This window comes from Mauremys mutica, chromosome 10, assembly GCF_020497125.1.
Source record: "Mauremys mutica isolate MM-2020 ecotype Southern chromosome 10, ASM2049712v1, whole genome shotgun sequence".
Taxonomy (NCBI): Eukaryota; Metazoa; Chordata; order Testudines; family Geoemydidae; genus Mauremys; species Mauremys mutica.
In genome coordinates this window covers 60,462,092-60,486,707 of record NC_059081.1, presented here as the reverse complement: position 1 = coordinate 60,486,707, position 24,616 = coordinate 60,462,092, and the positions used below count along the sequence as shown (strand labels likewise).

The window sequence follows — 24,616 nt, the reverse complement described above, 5'->3', positions numbered from 1 at the left end:
TCTGAAAGCGATCTTCAGAGCAATCATATGTGCCAACATACAGAGTTGACCACATGTTCTACTCCTATTGGTAAAAATTGTCACTCGTTCGCATATGGCTTTAATGTAAAGGTACAGGGTTGATTTTTGTTTAAAATCACAGGAAGGTGCAATCAGGATCAAAAATAAATCTTGCCCTATTGCAAGATGAGAGAGAGAGCTACTTCACAAAAGTCCCCTCTTAAATGCTTTACTTTCTATCTAATAATATATTATTATTTAATATTGATATTATGAGAATGCTCCAGAGATCCCAGTCACTCTTGGGGTTCCATTGTATTAGGCTCTGTACGAAGACATGCAAAACTATATTCCTTTCTTCACAGAGCTTGCAAGAGGTTATTAAGTGGCAGAGCTACATTTCTCATTGAGTTGGCTCTTGAGGTTGGATACACACAGCATTATGGGCTAACCCTCCCATCCCCTCAAATTTGAATTCCTGAATTTCATACGTCACAAATGATCAGTCATTTTTATCGTATTGCAACCTTTCAAGTGCCTTTATATGCAAATTAAGGTTAACGATTTACAAAAATTATTTCTTCATGGAGCATGCTGTATTTTAACTTCATTACTATGCCTCACAACTTTTTGAATACTTCTATGGAAGTCAGTAACATTTCCTCGGTGATCTTTCCTTTATCCTTTTCTATTTTTCATTTCAGTCCAAACTGCCTTCAGTACAATAGCTGAACTACACTGCACAGACTTATGTTGTACATCACAGACCTCCTTTGACCAAGGCAGAATTACTATGACTGTTCAGTCAGACTATGTCTACACGTGGAGCTAGAGGTGTGAGGCCCAGCTCAAGCAGACATGCTCACATAAAAATAGTAGCGTAGCCATGGTGTCACAGGCAGTGGCGGTACAGACTAGCTGCCCACAAGGTCCAGAGAATTTGTACTAGGAGTGATTAGGCTGTGCTGCTGCAGCCAGCTTGCTATTTTTGCCGCACTCACTTGATGAGAGTTAATGTGAGTATGTCCGTGTGAGCTGGGAATCACACCCCTAGCTCCTAGTGTAAACGTAGCCTCTGACTCCCAAAGTCATGATCCAGATTGCTAGTGAATTTAATCAAATGAGCCTGAGCCTACAGAAAAATGAAGTCATTAGACACCAAGAGGCAAATCTTGCAAATACAAGCCATATTTACATAGACGCGGGAAGTAGAGGTGCGGGAGGTGCTGCAGCACCCCCAGGTTTTATGTGGGGCTGCTGGCCCCGTGCCCAGGACTCCACTCGCTGGGTTCAGGTCCCAGGGGCCAGCCCTGTGCCCCACTCCCCAGCTGCTGGCTCTGCACTTCGGACTCTGCTCCCCGGGTTCCTGCACCCAGCCCCACTCCCCATTCCCAAGCCTCTGCACCTGGCTCCTCGCTCCCAGGGCTCCACTCCCGGAACCCCACCCCCGGGGCTATGCTCCTGGCCCCACATGTGGGGTCCTGGCTGCCAGCCCCTGCCTAGGGCTCCGCTCCTGGCCCCACACCCACTCCCAGCTCTGGCCACGGTTTCCGCCCTCTTACCCCTCTACGAGTCCCCCCTCACAGAGACACAGCCCTGCTCCCAGCCTCAGCTCGGGGGAGGAGGGGCATGGACATGGGTCAGGGGGCTGGCTTCCAGCGCCACTGCATGTTTGTGGGTGAGTGAGAGACAGAGACACGGCGAGGGTGAAGGAGGAGGGGGAAGCAGCAGAGGTGCCAGGCAAGAGGACTTGACTCTCCCTTGTAAATGTACAGAAGAGCTCCAGGGTGGCTCTGTGCAATGGAATGAGGAAGGAGTCTGGGCGTATTGGGGGTATGGTGGATGTGTCTGTACATACCTCATCTTACTCTTCCCCCCATCTCTGCAGTAGAAGCCACAGCCCCAAGTCCTATTTAAAGCACTAATGGCCTGCTGCTCCAGAAAATACATGCCACTTTGTTAGGGACCCCTGTTCCAAACATACACCTGACCCACGAGCCATACTTGTTTCTCCTTCTATAGTCCCATCTCACTACGGTGCTATCAGAATAATTAAATTTCATACCTGCGCTCTTTCTGAGCGGACAGTCTACACTCTGGCTCCATTATCAGCTTCTAGGTTCCTGTGGTCTCCAGAGACTGTGAGCCACATACATGTGAAGGGGCGGACCATTGCAGCTAGGAAGAGATGGGTAAGGGCAGGCATGTGGGTGTATGTATTTATATGTGAGAGAGTGATTGAGAGAGCATGCGTGTGTGTGAGAGAGAAAGTACCGAGCAAGAGAGATGGACACAGAGACTGGTGAAAAGACACAGGCATAAAAGAAGAGCTAGATGGGACCTTGCAGATGTTATTTCATATAGGAATGGCAGGTAAAACCAAACCAAACCCACCCACACACCTTAGTCCAACACCTGCAGGGTAGATGGGAAAAGAATCTGTTTTCCAGCACTTGCATATTCGCTGAAGATCTCTCATGGCAGTATCCTCAAGAGAGGATGCATTAGCTCTTGAGTCCTGGCCCTGATCTGACTCTGGCAGTTTGTTTATATTCTTCCTGCCTACAGTTCCCCCACAGTATCAATTACGGCTTTGTGGAGTCTAGTATTTGTCTTGAGTATTTATAGACGAAAACATTATTCTTGGGCATTTTGTGTTGCAGTAGGGAGGTAAAGTTAGATATGTAGCACACAAAAATGTTCAAAAAAAGATTGAACCCCTCTGACTTTCAAGTCTGGGTATTATTTATTGCTTACGAAAGGAATTTTTTTTTAATAAAATGACAATTTTGTTTGTAATAACTGCCAGTTTGACATCTCTTTGCACAAACACTGTTGTCTGCTAGTATAGTGGCTGTTGCCATGAATTGGTAAGGTCAAATATAATTATAAACTAGCAGTGGTGGGTTGGTCTTGATGAAAACAAGTTTTTCTGGTATTTTTGACTTCACCCTAGAGCTGTGTGGGCTTACAATATTTACCTTCCATACTAAATACACAATATGTTGCCTAAGGCTGGGGAAATGTTCTGATTTTGGCCTCCTCCGTTCATTACTAAACTCTTAAAAATCTATTCCTCATTATTATTATTGTTAATTATTATGATGATGTTTTGCAGAACAGCAAAAATCCAGCATGGACATTAAGGGGGCGGAGGGAGAGAGAGTATAAACTGCAAAAATTCAACACCAATTTAAAAAACCATATGTACTGCATAAAACCACAAAATATCCAGCATCTTCTCTGACTGCATGTATACATCATTCCCTGAAAGTTATGGTATTTGCAAAGGTCTGTGTTCTCTGATGTGTTCTAAATTACCACAGACATATGCTGATGAAATTAACTTCTACTTATTGTAATTTTGCATAATTTTGTGCGTTCCAGGCTTAATATTTCTCTAACGTTTAGGGGACAAAATTATTTCCACGCTAACCTCACATTGGGCCTGATTCTAAACTCCCGCTGAGTTTAATGTATGGGAACAAGGCTGTTGTAACAACTGTGTTATGGTATTAATCAAGTTAAGATGAAAATTTTGTGAAAAGTGAATGGCTTTTGGCCTTGAGGCTTACAAAATCTACAGACAACAAATAACCGGATTACAGTAAAACCTGCCTTTTATATTAAAATGATTGATATAAGACCAAAACCATTAGTGAATAAATTTATTGCACACCAATCTTTAAAAGCTCTTTCCACTACACTGTACATAGCAAAATTCTCTTAAGGTACTATCTGACAGAATTGTTACTTATTCAAAAACTTACATAGCAAAGGGAGGAATATAATTAGAAGACCTGAAAAATGAATAGATTGTGTGCATCTGCTTAGATTGTTTTGTGTGGAATGAAACCACTTAAAATAATAATAGAGGGGGGAAAAAACCATGTAGCAAAGTTATGCATTTATGTGTCCTACGCAATACAGTGATTACCTGGTGTAATGCCTGTGAAGGAAGTTGTAGACGTAGAATCATTAGTATGCTTTTCACTATACAAGGGTAATATTCCAAATGCTCTGAGCACACTACTCCTGCATGCAGAAGTAGAGAGGGATTTTCTTTACGTGATCTGCCCTCAGAAAGATGAAAATGAGTGAGTCATCCTCATGTGAAAGCCCATGTACTATTCTTGAAAACGTGTTGTACTACTCAGATGGATTTCCCTTTGCTAGCATTAGCTTTACCCATTGAAAGAAATCACCAAGGTCCTGAGAATAATTAAGGTATTTTCCATTAGAAACACTGAGTGAATCAACTCTTTGATTACCAAATGTGTGATTTCTTACTGGAATATTTATGAGTATATTATTGGTTCTGGTATATAAAGAGGGAATGTTTATATTTCTACAGTGAATGTTAAGAGATTGTGGAAAAAAATGCTTCCGGACTGTTCATTCTATCAATGTCTTCATCCCTTTTTAAATTTCAAGATTTCAAGGACAAAAGCAAACCTCCTGTTCTATGGTCCTTCCCTGTTGTTCCTGGGAAAAATGTCTTAAATGCAAGACCTAAAACTGTGATCATGGCAACATTTCATTTCTGTGTTGAACAGTGAGTTTCCAGATCTCAAATGTGTTGATATTTGCTTCAAGGATTAAAAAGCAGGGAGGTCTATAAAGTCCCCGTACTTCTAAGCAGGAGAAACATCTGCTGGGTACAGTCCCAAGCAGCTTGCTAGCTAAATCTGGCAATTGGGAATTCTTTAGTTAATTAGGTTCCCCCTATCGGTAGGTGTCACTGCAGCTAATAAAGAATGGAATTGCAAACATCTGTGGTGAAAGAAAAATAATTCAATTGGTCCAAGACATGAAAAAAACAAACACGCACATATCCAAACAATGCCATGGCATCTCCAGAAATGATTTGGAAAAAACCCTAGAGTGATTTGTAAAGTGTATATAACAGAAACACCCATTTCACAGCAAATGAAGAACAAAAAACCCATGCTGAGATTATTAAAGCAGCTCCACTATGAAAGACTAGAAATATAAAAATAACCCTCAAAATTAAATCTGAATGCAAGTAAGATGGGTGAGCAAGAAAGATAAAGATACTAATAAGGTATGATTTTCAGGTTCACACTGGGACTATAAAAAGCTTATTAACTGCTGCTACTGCTGTGTGTTTTAAGTTATTTTATCACTCAGCTTTACAGCAGAAGAAATACTCTCTAGAAGCAATGCTGTGCTTTGATTAATTACTTTCATACATACACTTTTACAGGGTATTAGACATTGCTGTAAAGATCTTTAGTGAGTCAGATTAACTGCTTGTGATTACTGCTCCAGACTCATTTTATGTTTATATTTATTTTAACAGCAATGTTAATTAAATATTTGTTTTATATTTCTAGTGTTTTTCTAACTACCTAAAAGGGTTGTTATTAAATGTTTACTTATTGGACAGAAGCTAAGTAAGCCTTATAGTATCATTGGGGGAAAAGATTTTACTAAAGCTACCGTACTACAGAGACTATATAGCAGGTCTCAGTAGAAGTAGCCCACGACTGGAGAACAAGTGCACACAACACAACTATAAAGCGCAAGTCAGTCATAGTTTAAAATAAAGCACTATTGAGAATAATTGCCTCTGTTCAGCAAAGGCAGGTACCCACCTTCCTTTTCTTTCATGCCTGGCACCGCCCTTTCCACAAACTAAGAAAAGGTTGCTATGAGAGAGCAATAGGATCTGTAAGCAGATTTGGTTTCTTTTGCCAGCAGGGAGTGGGTTACATAGACATCTTGGGATTCTCAAATCCACTCAACCTGCTATGGATCACTTCAAAAGCTGCACTGAGCATAGAATTATTTGCAGATGGAAGTAGTTCTAAGCAGTAAACACAATCGAACTCTGCATTCATAGGGCTGCTGAGACAATCTGAGGAAAGAGAAAACTGATCTGGCCACAGGCTAATGAATTTAGTTATGTGCGGTCCAGGTCAATGTATTAGATTTTCTGTAACTATAAATCTGATGTGAATTTTTTAAATTAAGCTAAAAATTCAGCTACATTTTGGTAAATCAAAGTATGCTCATGCTAACCATCTTCAAACCCATTTTGGAGAGAGTTCAATTGCAGCAATAAAACAATGGGGTTTAGCTGATTACAGGCAACAGGAAAAGGAAAGGTTAAGCAGAAAAAGTTGATATTCAGAAGATTTCTTTCTTTATTAAGGATGAAGCAGTCTCATTAAAGAAGCCTACATTATTAACACTAATATTGGTTGCGGCTGGTTTTTTATGCCAATCTTGAGAGAAACAAGGGCATATTTTTTATTATATTCAACTGTTGAGAACAAGACTAAAATGACCAAGCTTTCAGATTCAGTCTAATGGGAGTAAAACGTATCTTTTTAACAACTCTGATTAAAAACAAAAAAATAAAAAAAAACCCACCCTCTACTTCTTTGATGCTCAAATTAGCATCTTTTCTCCAGCATGCTGAATTAATTAGTAGAGTGACAAAGGAATTAGTCCTGATAGGATCAAAGCTGAAACCATATTTACTGGAATTTGAAATTAAGAACATAGAGCATTAACCCTCCATATTCCATGCGACTTTCTACATTCCATACTATCCACCGTCCGAATTCCCTGACAAAATAAACCAACAGTGCAATATTTTTCCTACTGAAGTTCTTCTAGAAAGAAAAAGACTCTTGCCTCAAAAGTGGCCACAGCAGAGAACTTTTCTATTGGAACATGCAAATCTTGAAGTGTTTATTTTTACATACTGCTGATTACGTAAATTCAGAGGCATCAACAGAATGAAGCAAACAGAGTCCAGAGAGGATATTTAATAGCATTTATATAAATGCTTGGCTCCCAAAATTGTTGCTACCTTTAAGAGTCAGTCAAGAAACTCCTAGTATCAAATCTTCTGAGAAGTCTCTTTGCTGTAGTACTTGACAAATGAATATCTACATTAAATGCAGAGGACCAAATTCAGAAGCTAACTGTCAAATGCAAGAGCTACATTACAAAGTGAAGCTTAATACTGTAGCATCCATGTGAAAAGCAATAAAAAATGGTCATCTATGTCTCCTGGTTTTGGTGTTTTGGACAGAATACAAGCGCCAGTATCAGATAAACAAATACACCCCGCCTAGTTTTCTGTGAGTTAGCTCTTTTCCATAGATGTTGCAGACTAAGGGTGGTCTAGACAGGTCCCCTACAGTTTTCTCTCTAAAATCATCATTATTATCCTTACCTCTATATGCCTCAAATCCCTCCTTTTAAACGTTGAATTTGTCCTCAACTTCAATAGCAGTGAGCACATTGTGTGAACTGGCTGGTAGGAAATGCTTATCTAGTAGGGCAGCTCTATCATCCCCCATGGCCAAAAGCCGAGCAACACCTCTGCAATACAGTAGTTCCACCAGAGCCAGAAAGGAAGAGACACCTAAAAACACTCCACTCTCATACTCAGGTCTTCTGTGTTAGAAGAGGCCATCTACAAAAGCACTGTGCCAATCTACTGAATCAGTTGCATGGAATAACTCTCATTAGCTTCTCTAGCTATGTAAATACTAGGGACAGAGGGTGGTTATTAAGGATAACAACAGTTTAAGATATTTATTTTTGGAGCAAGCGATAATGTATTCACATTGTACGGCATGGGAGAGGGGAGCGAGAATTGTGCCTTTACTAAGTGGTGTTTTCCTGTGATATTAACTAACTGTAGGAAATCTGTGACATCAAATAGTAGCCTTGCTTCTATTTCCATGTTCACACAAGCTAGTGCTCAGATCTCCTAATTAACAGTTTCTTTCTTTCTTGCAAGGGACACCCATTCCAAGCAGTGTAGACCCCCACATCAAGCATATCAACCCTACAGTACTGTGGCACAGTTATGATTTACAACTTGACCAGAAGAATCAGAAATTGATTTATAGTCTGTCCAATCCACCAAGTTCTATTTGCTTGTCCACTAGACTGTGTAACTACCATTCTCTCATATATTCTTATATTTTCTTCCTTTCCCATGCTAGTGGTTGATTTTCTTCCCCTTTGTTCAATACCACAGGCAAGTAATTACATCTAAAGTGAAAGCGAATACTGTTCTAGATATTAGCCTATATGGAGTTTGCAAATGTAATCTCTGTGGTAGCCCAGGAATAACATTTTCAAAGGCACCTACATCCCATAGTCAAAAATGACTGACTTTCCACTGACTTTCAATAAATCTTGGGCTCTTAAATGCTTAAAAGTCATATCTGAAAAGGGATTTAGGCTCCTTGGTCACTTATGTTATTTTGAAAATGTTTCTTAGGGCTGGTCCACACTAAGAAGCGGGGTTGAACTAGGGTACGCAAATTCAGCTACGTGAATAGCGTAGCTGAATTCGAAGTACCCTAGTTCGAACTACTCACCCGTCCAGACGCTGCGGAATCGAAGTCCGCGGCTCCAAGGTCGACTCCGCCACCGCCGTTTGCAGTGGTGGAGTACCGGAGTCGACCGCGGCGCTTCCGGAGTTCGAACTATCGCGTCCAGATTAGACGTGATAGTTCGAACTCCGAGAAATCGAACTCACCGCGTCGACCCGGCTGGTAAGTGTAGACTAGCCCTTATTGTTTTTAAACTGTTTTGGTATAAAATTTAAGTGTCAACTCCTAAAATGCATCACATAATGAATCTGAAATCTACGGTCAGAAAAAACATATCAGCTGTGATACCTAGTACATTTTAACAAGGCTGGGGGCATGTGCATGGGGGTAGGCAGAGTCAGAATAGATACAGCTGACAACTAGGTTGTGTATCAGGCATCACTAAAGCCCCCTACTTATTCCCATCACAAGGCCAATAGCAAGAGCTTCCTGAGAGATTTCGGTGCCAGGCCACTACAAAGCTAGGCAGATTTCACAGAAAGCCTTCTCTAATATTCTGGCACTCTAGGAGCCGCTTACCTTGCTGATGCCTAATATTGGGTCCATGGCTGAGTGACAAAGTGAGTTAATACGCTGTTGTGTTTATTTCCCCCACACCTCTTTTTGGACACCTAGGGTAAATCTAGATTAAGTCAGAAACAGGAATGAGGTTGGAGGTCTTAAGTCTAGATCTCACTGAACAAGTACTTATACATCAATGTTAACATAATCTGACACATTTAAACGCCACTGGCGACCTCTGCTCAGGACACTCTGAGCTGGAATCTCAAACTTCTTGTGGGTCAAGACTGAAACATGCTAGCAGAGTAAGGAGAATAAGGCTTGCAAAGCATCTGCTCATATGTACTTGGCCTCATTCAATGGTGTCATTCTCCTATTTTTATGTGCACTAACATCTATCCCCCATAACAACTGTATTTATTTCTACTAAAATATTTATATCTAATTTTGTAGTAAAGTAATAGAACTTGAATTCATTTATTCTTAGTCAGTGGGATGGTCCAGTAAGTGATGCTGCACATGGGAGGCAGGTATCAAAGGCCAGTGGAGGCTGTGCCTCCCCAAACAGTCCTATGTGGTCCTGCCCACGCTCCACCCCTGGGCCTCTCCTGCTTCCCGCTGGCATTCTACCACTCTTCCCCCATGGCTGGAGCTGGGGACAGCCTGTGGCCAGGGACTATAGGTGGCTGGAACTGGTGCTTGCTAGGGTGACCAGCTGTCTGGTTTTTGACTGGAACACCCGTTCGAAAAGGGACCCTGGGGGCTCCGGTCAACACTGCCGACCTGGCTGTTAAAAGTCCAGTCGGCGGTGCTGCAGGGATAAGGCAGGCTAGTCCCTACCTGTCCTGGCACCTAGCAAGTCCAGCTCCTAAGGACACGGGGCTCCGTGTGCTGCCCCCACCATGAGCACCGGCTCCACACTCCCATTGGCCGGGAACCCCACCCCAGAGTCCTCACCCCTTCCTGCACCCCAAATCCCTGCCTTAACCCACAGCTCCCTCCCACATTCCAAATCCCTTGGCCCCAACGTGGCAGCCCATCCCATACCCCAAATCCCTCAGCCCCACCTCAGAGCCCGGACCCCCAGCCGGAGCCCTCATCCCCTCCTGCACCCCAACTCCCTGCCCCAGCCGGGAGCCCCCTCCTGTACCCTGAACCTCTCATTTCTGGCCCCACCCTGAAGCCCACATCCCCAGTTAGAGCCTTCACCCCTTCTTGCACCTCAAGCTCCTGCCCAGTGAAAGTGAGTGAGGGTGGAGGGTGGGAAGGGCGGGGCCTTGGGCAGAAGGGGCAGGCTCGGGGCTAACCTCCCTGAGCCCAGGGTTCACCCTCCGCCCACGGTGCTGCACTGAGCTGTCCTTTTTAACAATGAAACGTCATCCTCAGAAATCAGAGTTCTAACAAGGCTCTTTCAAAGTACAGATGGTTAAGTTAGTTCTGATCAAAACAGAATAATAGCATTATAGAAAGGTGGGGCTGGAAGGGACCTCGAGAGGTCATAAGTCCAGCTCCCTGCTCTGGGGCAGGAGCAAGTAAACCTAACCATTCCTGACAGGTGTTTGTCCAACCTCTTCTTAAAAACTAGTAATAGAGATTCTACCACCTCCCCTGGAAGACTATTGCAGAACTTAACTATCCTTCTAGTTGGAAAGTTTTTCCTAAAATCTAACTGAAATCTCCCCTGCTGCAGATTAAGTCCATTACTTCTCGTCCTACCTTCAGTGGACAAGGAAAATAATTGATCACCATCCTCTTTATAAGAGCCCTTCACATATGTGAAGACTGTTATCAGGTCCCACTCCGAAAACTGTCTTTGGGTGAGCTCGAACCACCAATCTTTCGGTTAATAGCTAAATACACCAACACACTGTGTCATAGAGGCAACCGGCAAAGCCGTAATAGCCCAATTCACAAACTAAACCCTAAGCTTAAAAATGTTTTGGATTGAGTCCAATTTAAAACAGATCTTAGGAGCGGGGCCCAGGCCTTCCATTCTCTTTGTACAGCGCCCCAGCACAATGGATTCCCAATCCTGACAGGAAGAACTGGTAGCCATGATGGCCTCCTACCTTCCTCCCTTCTGAGGAGTCTGGGGCCCTGTTTCATGCAGAGAGGAAAAAACCAGGGGCGGCTCCAGACCCCAGCACGCCAAGCGCGTGCTTGGCGCGGCCTCCCACGGGGGGCGCTCTGCCGGTCGCCAGGAGGGCGGCAGGCGGCTCCGGTGGACCTCCTGCAGGCATGCCTGCGGAGGGTTCAGTGGAGCCGCGGGACCAGCGGACCCTCCACAGGCACGCCTGTGGGAGGTCCACCGGAGCCGCGGGACCGGCGACCGGCAGAGTGCCCCCCGTGGCATGCCGCCCTGCTTGGGGCGGTGAAATGTCTAGAGCCGCCCCTGGAGAAAACAAATGCAGGTTCTGATTGAAGCCTGTCCTCCTTAGTGTTAGCTTTTGAGGGAGCCTAGAGGGTGAAGAGAGAGACTCACAGAGCAACCAACTGGTGCTTCAAATTGAGGTGTCTCTCTGTCACTCCCTGCTAAATCTGCTGCTCCCTCTAGGTGCAGTTGGGGATTCTGCTGAATTGGTGTAACCCTTTGTAATCTTTATGTTGAAATGTTCCCAGTTAATATTAAGTTGTAAAAGATAAGGGTGCAATAAAACCCAACATTTTTCAAGTTTGAGCCTCTGGGTCAGTTACAGAAAATGTATTTAGTAGATGACCCCTGGGTGATACTCTGAATGATAACACCAAACTTTACTTAAAAGAAAAATGATTAGTTAAGCAAACAGGCACACAATCACCACTTACACAATAGCCCAATTACACTTACACTCAAAGATGAAATAGCTTATCAGTGGGTGATCAGTCCACTGACAACAGAGTGAAACACAACCTCATAGTCTTGGAACTTAACAGTACCACTTTGAGGTTAACTGGCGTTCTCCCCAAATTAACAAAAACTACCCCTTTTATAAGCAGCAAAGAGTCCTGTGGCAGATGGGTATTCACCCACGAAAGCTCATGCTCCAATACGTCTGTTAGTCTATAAGGTGCCACAGGACTATTTGCTGCTTTTACAGATCCAGACTAACACGGCTACCCCTCTGATACTTTACCCCTTTTATAATCCATTATAACACTAATTAACATTAAAAGTCCCCATTACCATATTCACATTTCTGCTACCTCCTTACTGGCTCTTTAAATTACACATTCTTTAAATTAACACCTGCACCAATGCCCTTCCAATACTATCAGCATAGACACCATTTCAATACATTTCACAATTCTCCAAAGAACTTATTAAAAACCTTGCTCAAACCAGTTGTAACTGAAACTTAGCAGCAACATAACCTTGATACCTTCCATTTTCCCCATCTTACTGTCTCCAACTTATCTCTAACTTCTGCTCACACTGGAACTCAATGTTCCACACTTCTCTGCGCTTAGGTTAACTTAGGACAAAGCCTAATTTCTACTTGACACAGGCTACACCCGGACACTGTTCCTTGGTGTGTTCTATCTACTTCACCCCCTCCACCTCCTAACAGTCCAGGTCACAGAAGTTTGGAGGGTATGGAAAGGAAAATAATCAGTTGTCACATGAATGCTGCAATAAGACAGCCATTAGGGATCTAAACTTTATAAAACAAATTTTTAAAAATCTACTACATCTCCCTTGTTTTTTTTTCTCTCTCTCCCCCTTCATTCCACTTCACTTCCTTTCTACTATTAGTAATGCTGCTTCTACTACATATGGGCGGCCAGAATTTCTAAGTAAAAAGCTGGGATACAGGTCATGGCAGGTACACTGTGGATAATTTTGGTGGGAATTAGCGAGATGTAAACAGGAGAGGATTTGCAGCTAAGGGAGACACTTCCTCTCCCAGTGTTGACAAGTCTCATGGTATTTCTTAAAGCTCCAGCTGCTAGAATCAAGAGACTGCACAAGAATCGCCACTCTGATTTGAAAGGAAAGTTAGTTTCTAGCCTTCATGGTTGTGGAGAACAGCCTGAAAATGTGAAGTGAGTATCATAAAGGCTCAGAAACCAGAAGACAAATTAAAAGACCCCAACATTTATTTTTAAAAATCTCAGTTTTAAAGCTAATCTCATTTTTTGAGGTTCCAGATGCATGATTTTTCCAATCCCCAGACAGATTTTTGCCCCAGATCCCTAAACAGCCCCCTCAAGGATTGAACTCACAACCCTGGGTTTAGCAGGCCAATGCTCAAACCACTGAGCTATCCCTCCCCTTAACCATTACTAAGTCCAACCCCACAGTCTCTTGTATATGTGACATTTTTAGGTGTCATGCAGAACAAAGCAAAAAAACAAACAAAAAAGATTTGTTGTGTTATCATTTGAAAGATGTGTTTCAGTATAATAAATAATAGATGTTTTTGCATTTTTAACTGTCAAAATCAGGCTGCATGATAAAAAATACCTTTCCTCCGCGGCCATAACCATGGAGCTATGGTACATTTCTAATTAGACATAGCAGAATGTGGTTAACATCATTCCCTAGAGATTTATTGTTAGTTTGTAGACTCTTTTCAGTAGAATTCTGTTAATGTTAAGGTCCACTGGAGGCCAATAACAAGAAGCCACTGGGAGGAGAAATCTGTCTGCCTGTCAAAACAGTGGCTATCAATTATAACTATAAATACAATTCCTTTAAATATCTTGGTGGTAGTAGAGATTTCAAGTGATGCATGGGTCTGAGTGATTTTCTACTGTGCTAGAGGGGCTGTGGGAGAAACATCTGCCCACATGACACAAATGCACTATGATTTTTCAACCTAGAGTCCAGGAGCATTAGTGTCTAGTCTTCTCAAACTCCCTTTGAGATATTTTCTCCAGAAAGCCTTACACACAGCTTCCTGTTTTAAAGAGTTTAAATGGGACAACTTGACAAATATGGCTCCAGCTCATTTCTGTAGCTGACTTCCGTAGCAAAACATTTAGACAGTTACAATGTTACTAAATAGGAGAGGAAATAATGGAACAGTTGAAAAATATAATACATAAAAAACAGCTAGCTGAAGGCTGCAATTACACTGTTCACTAGAAGAACCTAATTTAGGACAGAACTCTGGAGCAGAGGTAGCTATTTGCCCTTTGATACAAGCACGTAAGTCTCATTAGTATTACTAAGAGTTATACAAACATATTGAGGAGAACATGCTCCCATGTACTGTATATTGCAGGAGATTAACTGCACCTCATTTTGGGGACTGAGGGAGGTACACTGTCATTCTCAGGCAGCATCTCTGCTAGTTAATTAAACAAGAACCTCTGCTGTCAATCTCAAGAGGGAGCTCTTGCCATGGTTGACACAAAGCCAATTGTCAAATGTCAAGAATGGTGAGAGCTCCCTGTTGAGAGGATGACATTAAGGGAAAAGCACAGTATATAAATTTCAACTTCCCTTTGCCCTAACCCTTCGCTACTGAATTTATGTGGACTTTGAAAGTAGTTATTAGAAATCAAATTAGTTAGTTACAGCTGTGTAAGTTTTGGAGAGAATGACATAAAGTACCTTCAATGGAGGGACTCAGTATCGGAGGGACTCAGTATATGGTAGCTTTGGATACTAGTGATTTCCTCTCGTGGATAATCAAAAACTGTGTGTATAAAAACCAGTCAGTACGACTTATAACCTTTTGGTCACTCTGCTGCTAATTTCATGACAGCAGAGTGACCAATTAATAAAGGTAAAAGTTGAGGACTATATCATAATCACAAGATGTCTCTGGCACCTAAGGGATAGAGCCCAAGACATTCTCTCATCAAACTCTGAAGAAAGTAGGCCGCACATACTACACGCTTTTCTCAGTGCCTGCTTTACGTACAAAAATAAATCTCAGAACAATGGGAAACTGCAGTCACAGCTGAAAACTTTATGACCACTATTATATGAACTACCCAATACTGCTATACATTAGACACAATCTTTTCAATATTATATTTCAGGTATTGCTTACCATATACATATGGTTTCAATAAAAACTTGATGACCATTTCTATTTCTTTAATATCAAAGAAGCCCTGCTTTTTGAGCTAACAGTAAGATACATTCATTTTGATAGACAAGAGCATGGAGAATTTGTAGAACAGATCTTAAAAACTTTAAATACTTGTGTATTGCCAACTACATACTAACAAGGTAGCTTAAAACAATATGAACATTCTAATTTTGGCTAGGCTATGCCAGCTCCATGCCAGCTCCCAGAATCTTTTCTCTCCCTGAATTTTCTTGTCCATTATGCTTTGGTTACTTGAAACAGAACGGTTTAAACTCATTTTATTGCATTTGTTAGCAAGTTTATGGTGACAGCTTGCCATTATTTTCCATGAAACATACTAAAGCGCTCTGGTCTCAATCTTTCCCCACCCCCTTTGCTTGGGTCCAGTGGCTGGGAATGAAGTCACTGCTATTCCTTTCTCTCCAGTCACACAATCGCCTGTCACTTTCTGCTCTACTCTTTCAACAGTAGCTGCTGAAGTGTACCACTGGCTCTCTTTCCCAGCTGCTTCTGGATGGGAGATTATCCTTAGAAACACATAGAGAAGAGTAACAGACACAGGAGTGTGAAGCAAAAAATCATGGTCAAATCCAAGGTCCTGAACTACAGTATCTGGAAAGTTGTGTATCTGGAAAATAAAATCTGCTGAGTTTAGTTACAACAGCTGAATTCAACAAATGCCTCTTTTGTGCTGCTAGATATTCTTACTATAAACAGATACCTAACTTATTTCTCTATAATAAAGGTAATATTAAAATTGAGTAACTTCTCCATCATTATAAGGGTGATTTCCAATCTTCAGCCAATTCCTAGAAAGCTTTAACTAAAGCCGACAACTAACACTTTATTTACCAGGTCAGTTGAAGCCTGTGTGAATTTTATGGAAAGATAGACTCATAGACTTTAGATAATTATGATGGTCCCTTCTGGCCGTAGTCTGGCCTTTGGCACATTGCAGGCCACAGAACCTTGCCCACCTACTAATAGACTCAAAACCTCTGGCTGAGTTACTGAAGTCCTCAAATCTTGATTTAAAGACGTCAAGTTACAGAGAATCCACCACTTATTTTAGTTCAAAGCAGCAAGTGGCCCATGGCCCATGCTGCAGAGGAAGGCAAAACCCCCCAGGATCTCTGCCAATTTGACTTGGGCAGAAATTCCTTCCTGACCCCAAATATGGAGATCAGTTAGACCCTGAGCATGTGAGTGATACCCACCAGTCAGACACTTGGGAAAGAATTCTCTGTAGTAACTCAGAGCCCTCCTCATCTAGTGTCCCATTTGTGGTCATTGGAGATATTTGCTAATAGCAGTTGTAGATGGACCATGTCCCACTGTAGGCAACCTCATCATACCATCCCCTCCATAAACTTATCAAGCCCAATCTTGAAACAAGATAGGTTTTTTGCTCCCACTGTTCTCCTGGGAAGGCTGTTCCACAACTCCACTCTTTTGATCGTTAGAAACTTTAATCTAATTTCAAGACTAAACCAATGTTTTAAGACCTTGCATACAACTGAGGTCAAACTAACAAGCCTGTACTTTCCCGGATCACTTCTTTCCCCTTTCTTAAATATAGGTACTGATTTTGCATTTCTCTAGTCAGAGGGTACCATCCCTGAATTTATTATTCATAAAAAATCCTTGCTATTGGGCTTGCAATTTCATGTACCAGTTCCTTTAATATTCTTGGGTGGAAATTATCTGTGCCCCCAATTTGGTTCCATTAAGCTGTTTGAGTTTGGCTTCCACCTTGGATGTGGTAATTTCTACTTCCATATCTTCTTTCCCCATACCCACCCCGTCACAGTCTCCAAGCGTCTCATTACTCTCATTAAAAATTAAGGCAAAATACTCGTTTAGCTGTTGGGCTATGCCTAGATTATCTTTAAACTCCACCCCATCCTCAGTGCTTAAGTGGTCCCACTTACTCTTTCCTAACTTTTTTTTTTTTTAATATGGCTAAAGGACCTTGCACTATTGGTTTAATTTCCTTTGAAAAATCCAGCTCTGCTTGACTTCTGGCAGATAGAACCTCACTTTAAGCATTGTAGCTTCGTATGAAATATATGACAATGAAAAATCATCCTTTGTGTAATATGATCAGAATTATTTAGAAATAGATTGACACTCAGAAGCCTCTTTAGTGGAGATAGTTGAATGCTCTTCTTTGCCTCAGAAATACCAAGGAGGCAGAATGGAAAGTTTGAGAGTTTAAATGCCTGGGCAGTTTAAGAAATGAAGTAACCTAAGGACTTAACTGCATTGAAATGCAAAATATGCTTTTTGTCACCGGAACACAAAAGAACTCAGATGTAATTTCTAGGCTTAAACAATAAGGGACAAAGAAAATAGTACACCAGGGAGGAACAAGTCTCTTATTTACGTCACTTCAATTTAAACAAAACACAGAGAGAAAATACTTATATTGAACTATTCTCAGGGAAGCTGACACAAGAATCACCAACCCCTGACCCCCAGAATAGTGACTCTCAGAGTGAAGTCAGATTTATTTATATTCTGACCATTAACTTTAAATTTTGTTTTATTTTCTAGGTAGCCTATACTAATTTATTTTTTTATCAATACAATTAACTAGAAAGAAATGAGTGATGAAATCTGAATAATAAACTTGCTGGGAATTCCCTTCCCCATCCTCTAGTTCTAGTAGTTGCATTGTTTTGTGTGTGAGAGCATGCACACATGTGTGTCTGTGTTAGCGAGTAGGCATTTAACCCTTTTCTTGTCTATTTGGCTCCAGCCATGGGATGTTCAGAGGAATTTCAGTTCCCTGAAGCAGAGACAAACGACACAAAAAGGTGTCTCACTCTAGTGCATCTTTTTTCCTAGTACAGCTAGAATTTACCATTTTACAGAACAGCTGCTCCGAACTAATTTAAATATTATGCTTGTTTGTCCTGCAGTTATCAAGTGATCATATCAACAATACTCATTCTGTCTCTCCTGTCATCAAACTTAGATTTACCACACAGCCGCATTACTTTCCCAGTATCTGACCAAGATAGGGATCTGGTTGAAAGAAACTGGTTGCAATTTAATCTTGACAAGTCAAAAGTGATGACTGTCTGCCAGGGAAAGTGTTGAGACGAATGGGGGAAAGGCAGTGTTTGCTTATCTGCAGTGGGGTGTTGTCTGCATTTTGTCAAGATGGTTCACAGCCTTATAGCACTAATGTATCCATTACCACTCTCTGATCACCAAGGCACAGAGGGGCCCACGGTGCCACTGTACATAGGTGACTAGCCAAGAGACAGATCTCTCCTCTCTAAGGCTATGTTTACACTACACACCTTTTTGTGACCCAGCTGAGCTGCTACAGCCGTGCCGCTAAAAGGCGTTCAATGTAGCTGTTCTTTGTTGGCGCAAGAGAGCTCTCCCGCCAACAAAATTAATCCACCCTCAACGAGAGGCGGTAGCTTTGTCGGCTGTAGAACTGTCCTGCCAACAAAGTGCTGTTCACAGTGGTGCTTTTGTTGTTCGGTGGGAAGGAGGGGCGTGTTTTTTTCACATCACTGAACTACAGAAGTTTTACTGACGAAAATGCAGTGCAGACAAAGCCTAATACAGGCATCATAACTCATTCACACCTTTGTCATCTGCAGGCTAGTCTGCTTTAGGATCCTTGAAGAGGACAAGGATACGTCTACACTGCAATAAAAGACCCATGGTATGGCTGCACCTGACCTGAGTCAGCTGACTCGGGCTTGCAGGGCTATAAAATTCCAGCATAGACACTCCAGCCCAAGCCTAAATGTCAACACTGCAATTTTATAGTCCTGCAGCCTGAGCCAGCTGACCCAGGCTTTGATACTCTATGCCACAGATTTTTTACCTCAATGTAGACGTACCCTAAGAAGTTAGCTGGCACAAATTGTCGGGGTTTGGGTGGGATCTGCTGTGAGCACATAGCAAATCTGCTCCAGGCTCTGCAACAACTCACTGTTCACTTTTGGGTGCCATTCAAGTGGTGGTAACAGTCCTAGACAGATCGGGGCCATGGCTACCCAAGAAACTGCTTTTCACCTTAGATCCTACCACAGCAATTAAAACCAGCTGGGCTGCTCTACTTTCTGAGACTGACTTTCTTGCTTGAGGACCCACATCTCTGGAATCTGCTGCTCTTTGCCAGGTCAAGAGTTAGGTAATCTTCAGAGCACAATATAAGAATGTCTTTTTTATAAAAGCAAGTACATATCATAGTAAATGCTTTTAAGCATTACTAAATAAATAAGAGGAAGCAGCCTCCTCCTTAGCTGCAAAGCCAGTCATCAAAGACTGACAGAGAGTGGTGCAGGCTGAACTTTTACTACAATGCCACCACTTTGAAAGTATTGGACCTATAGATGTCATAAAATTCCCATCCTGGGAAACAGTGTGATCGCTCTTCACACCATCTTGTGACTCTCATTTTCAATCCCTCTGAGTAAGACACTGTTTTTACTTTTCTTACCTTTTAAAGCTTTAAAGACTTTAAGTGAAACAAATAGAAAAAAATGAAACTTTTAACAACTTTTTGCACATAGGCATGGAACATGGTCCACTCTCTGTGCCTGATGCTACATTTGGATTTAATAGTGTGATATTCAAAGGTACAAAAGGGAGTTTGGACTCCCTGAATTGGTGGAAGTTGGAGGTCCATTTCATCTATTTGCCCTTGAAATTCACCCTCTTTGAGCTTTACAAACTGATGAGAGAATTTTCTTCTCCCTGGCAAAGGGTGACAAAATTTCATAGATCTTGCAGCATCCTACAAAAGCCTGCACTTTGCCTCATAAGGCAATGACGCTTTTGATTTGGTAGCATATGTTAATCAATTCATCTGCACTGAAGTGAAATTCATTAGTAAAGCCAAAGAGGAAAAAGATGGAACCTGGATCCTCAAGGCACTTGCAAAATCTTTGCAATATCCTGTCCTAAACCTAGCAAACATGAACACATACTTGGAGTAATTTGAGTAGGTGAACTTCACAGCAAGCCTTTCACTTATTTACAACATTTTACAAGACTATATACAATTATTTAACAAGCTATCAGCTGTGCTGCATAACATATTGAACAAGAAGCTGAATCTTTTTTTAGCTGTACCAACAAGAATAAATATCTACTGGAACAGTGGAAAACAAAATCAGAATAAAACTAGGCTATTTTGTTCTGACTTTAATTGTATAGTAGAGCTTCTGTTTCATACTGAGATCAAATTGTGCATGCCAAGGTTGAAACCATGACAATATTTAAATCTCCAACTACTGCTTTTACATTGCCAGCTACCTGTACTGTCATAAATCCTGGGGACTTTTCTATAAAATAATGCACACAGGACCCAGTCCGTAGTTTAGCTGATTCCTTCAGATAGCAAGAGAGTTACCTGCAGATTTACGTAGATGCAAGAGCACCACCTGTTGACTTCTATTGTGTCTCTCTTTGGTTTCCATGTTACCATGGTAGGTGGAATCAGGCCATTGCTAAATGCTAGAATGACTTTCCTTGCACATGAGCCTGACAGTCAGCCATGATACTATGCTTGGACAATGGAGCTGGGCAAACATATCCAGAACACCGTTACATGCTTCCCTACTGATGCAACTATCACAGTGCTCTTCCTCCTCCTCCATGTTAACTCTGTTGGAGGATTATCAGGTGCTCCCATAGAACCAGCAACATTCAGACAAAGGTGAAGTAGCACTGGTCATTATTGGGAGTCCTTGTCCAAGCACTTCCCTTACGACAAAGTCATCTTTGTTGCCTTGGTTTCCCAGAGCTTCCCCAGAACCACAATTCACAGGAGGATCCCAGGGCTCATATTCCCCGTCACCACAATCCTCAACATCTCACATTTCATATCCTGGCAGTGGGACAACAGCAATAGCTGGTTAAGTAACAACAAGTGGGTTAAGTTTGCCTTAAGCAGAAACTGACCTCCCAAATGATCTAGGCAGGTGTGATAGAACAATTTTTATATAGTGGGTGCTGAGAGCCACTAAACCAAACTGTAAACCCTGTATATAATGGAAACCACTTCAAGCCAGGGGGTGCTGTAGCACCCCTAGTTCCAGCACCTATGGATCTAGGTAAACAGTTGAATGAAAATATTTAAATCTACTACTGCAGAGCTCCTGCTAATACAGAGCTAATGGAGGAGCAAGAGGAATACTGAAAGCACCAGTGCTGGCATTAAGGTGGATACATGTGGGCAGGAAGTTTATTTTTTTTTTAATTTAAATTAAATACATTTTAAAAAACAATTTAAAATAAAATTTGAAATTGACAAGCAGGGCTAAGTACTAAACTTTTTATAATATATTCAAATAATTTAAATTAAATACAAAAATACTATTAAGCAGTACACATTTGCTGCCAAGTTTTAAAGAAAGTCAGATGACTGAACTGGCTAAGCACCTGTAAGCAGAATTTGCTGACGTGCCAACCTGGCTTTTGACAGCAGTAGCCTCTTCTGCAGATGTAAAGAAAATATTTTCTTCATTTCAGTTTGTTCAATTTAGTTCAGTTCAATGAAAAGTTCATTCAAAGTAAATAATTGGGAGTTGGAAAAGCAGGGAAGCTTGTTTTCCTCTTTCAATCCATAAATAAAAAGCAGGTTGAGAGGATGAGATCTACTAGTTCTAAAATTCTGAAGGTTTTAGTGACCAAATAAATCAGTTCAATTCACTAACTACAGATAATACTTCCTTAGTTTAATAAAGCAGTTAGTTTTAAATGCAAAACATGTTTTGATAAATGTTTTTCTAATGTATCCAGCACATGTAAAGTACTATTAATTAATAAAAAAGTGCTCTTTTAGTGCATTTTTAATTGATTTTAAATTTCCATCCAAATAGAGCTTGACACAAATCACAAGTAAAAATTAATCATCCAGTAAATAAGAAATGCATCACCATTTTCTAATATAGTAAAAAATGGAAAAATTAAGAATCTGAATAAATATAAATTAAGCTACATAATTGCTTAAATAAATGTGTATAGATATAGCGTGTCCTCCTGGTTAGCAAAAAGAAGCACCAAATTAGCAAGTAGCATAGTACAAATGGAAAACACAATTCAAATTGGTGATTTAAATCAATCCACCCTCCATGTGAGCTTATCAGAGAGCAAGCAAGCATGTGTGCAGGCTCTGTGAACTATTACCGCTGGTATTAGCAGTAGGGGAGTCAGCCATGGAGCCAATGTAGGCATTCTGAGGCCAGTGATGAGCCTACTGTACCTGTTGTGAATATAATCACTTCGAAAAAAAATCTCCTTGCCAATTCTTTTTAATTAAGTGTAAAAATGTGGTTTTGGGAAAATGGATAGAATGTTGTAGCCTATATCCCACAAAGAAACAAACATAATGGCTACCTTTTAAATCATCATCTTTACATCTAATGTACTTAGCCCTCCATACATTCAAGTACACAGTGGAAGTGGCTGGATTTATACATTAAAGCATTATTTACTTTTGAATTCTTAACTGACAGGTTCTGAGTTAGTTAGCACCAACAGAAATTACAACCTCCAATGACAGTAGCAAATGCAGAAAGCAACAGGCAACAGAAGAGGCAGGTACTTGGAGATGAACAATGGCACTATCCATGGGTGCAACTCACCCACTGGCTCTGAAAAGGCACAAAACTCTTCTCCCAACCCACTTCAGGCAAGATTCCATTAGCAGTGGTGGAGACAAGATAACCACTTGGGACCATTTCTCCCAGGCTGGGATGGAGGTGGCACACTGCTTGGGTATGTATGTAAATATCTGTCGTCTTGGCCATGAACATATTTGAATATGCATATAATTATACTCATATGTACATAGCCAGACTTTGCAATTCTCCCTTATTTAAATATGTGCACATTTAAATAGGAATCCCAAGTAGGAGACTAACTTCCCTCTCTCTAGCCTCATTACAGATTTGATCCAGTTCTCACTGAAATGAGTGGAAAGTTGCTCATTGACTTCAAAGGGTGTTATATCAGGCCCTCTAAACCCACAATGCCACTCCTCCCCTGCCAAAATCCTCCCAAAACTCAACTCTTCCTTCCTGTGGTCACACATTACAATATACAGTATATGACACTTGGATTAGGATTGTAGGGACATGAAGGCTTTGTACAGCTGCAAAAAGGGAGATCTGGGGCTTAAAATGAGCATGTGTCTGTCGGAATCTCCCCTACCCTTTTTAAGCACATACAAATTTCTAGAATAGATAAATACAAAAAACCATAACACTTCATTATGAAGTTGATTAGTCTAGGTTACAGATGTATTGCTCCAATGGTCCTAATTTTCAGCAATGGCTTCTAATTTTAGAGACACAATTGGTAACACTAATTAACTGTTTGGGCTGCTTCTCAGCAGTTAGATGTTTAAGTATTACCAATTAAGCCTACAATTCATTGAAAGTATATTCTCAATCTATAAATTTATCACCCAGTTCACCATCTTAACATGATCAGAGATACCAATCACAGAATCATAGAAACGTAGGGCTGGAAGGGACCTTGCACTGAGCAAGGACAAAGTAAACCTAGACCCTTCCCAATATGTATTTTTCCAACCTGTTCTTAAAACCCTGCAAGGATGGAGATTCCACAACCATCCTTGGAAGCCTATTCCAAAACTTACTACCCTTATAGTTAGAAAGTTTTTCCTAACATAAATCTTGAATTTCCTTTCCTGCAGATTTAGCCCATTACGTCTTGTCCTACCTTTACTGGACATGGAGAACAACTGATCACTATCTTCTTTAAAATAGCCCTTAACATATTTGAAGGCTCTTATCAGGTTCCCACTCAGTCATCTTTGGTCAAGATTAAACATGCCTGTTTTTTTAAATCTTTCCTCATAGGTCAGGTTTTCTAAACCTTTTATTACAGTTGTTGCTCTCTTCTGGACTCTCTCCAATTTATCCAAATATTTCCTAAAGTGTGGTGCCCAGAATTGGACTCAATATTTCAGCTGAAACCTCACCAGTGCCAAGTAGAGCGGGACAATTACCTCCCATGTCTTACATACAACACTCCTGTTAATCCACCCAAGGATTATATTAGCCTTTTTCACAACTGCATCACATTGTTTACTGCTATTCAATTTGTGATCCACTATAACTCCCAGATCCTTTTCAGCAGTACTACTACCTAGCCAGTTATTCCCCATTTTGCAGCTGTTAATTTGATTTTTTCCTTCCTAATTGTAGTACTTTATATTTATCTTTACCGAATTTCATTTTGTTGATTTCAGACCAATTCTCTAATTTGTGAAGATCATTTTGAATTCTAATCCTGTCCTCAAATGCACTTGAAACCCCTCCCAGTTTGGAGTGATTAATGGAAATACTGACTAGTACTGGAAGCAGGAAAGACCCCTGCATGACTCCACTAAATGCGTGCTCCCAGTTTGATAGCAAACCACTAACCATTGTATAGTAATTTTATCTAGACCACATTTCCCTAGTTTGCTTACAAGAATGTCATGGGGGACTGTGTCAAAAGCCTTACTAAAATCAAGATATATCACATCTACTGCTTCCCCCATCCACTGGGCCAGTAACCTCATCAAAGAAGGAAATTAGGTTGGTTTGGCATGATTTGTTCTTGACAAATCCATGCTAGCAGTACCTTATAACCCTATTGCCCTCTCTGTGCTTGCAAATTGATTGTTTAATAATTTTTTCCAGTATCTTT

General features: G+C 41.1%; 1 protein-coding gene across 12 annotated transcripts in view; it reads right to left on the bottom strand.

The window, feature by feature from the left end:
- Positions 1–24,616, bottom strand: part of PARD3B (par-3 family cell polarity regulator beta) — a 665,445-nt gene that overhangs the window by 130,179 nt on the left and 510,650 nt on the right. The window lies entirely within an intron of this gene.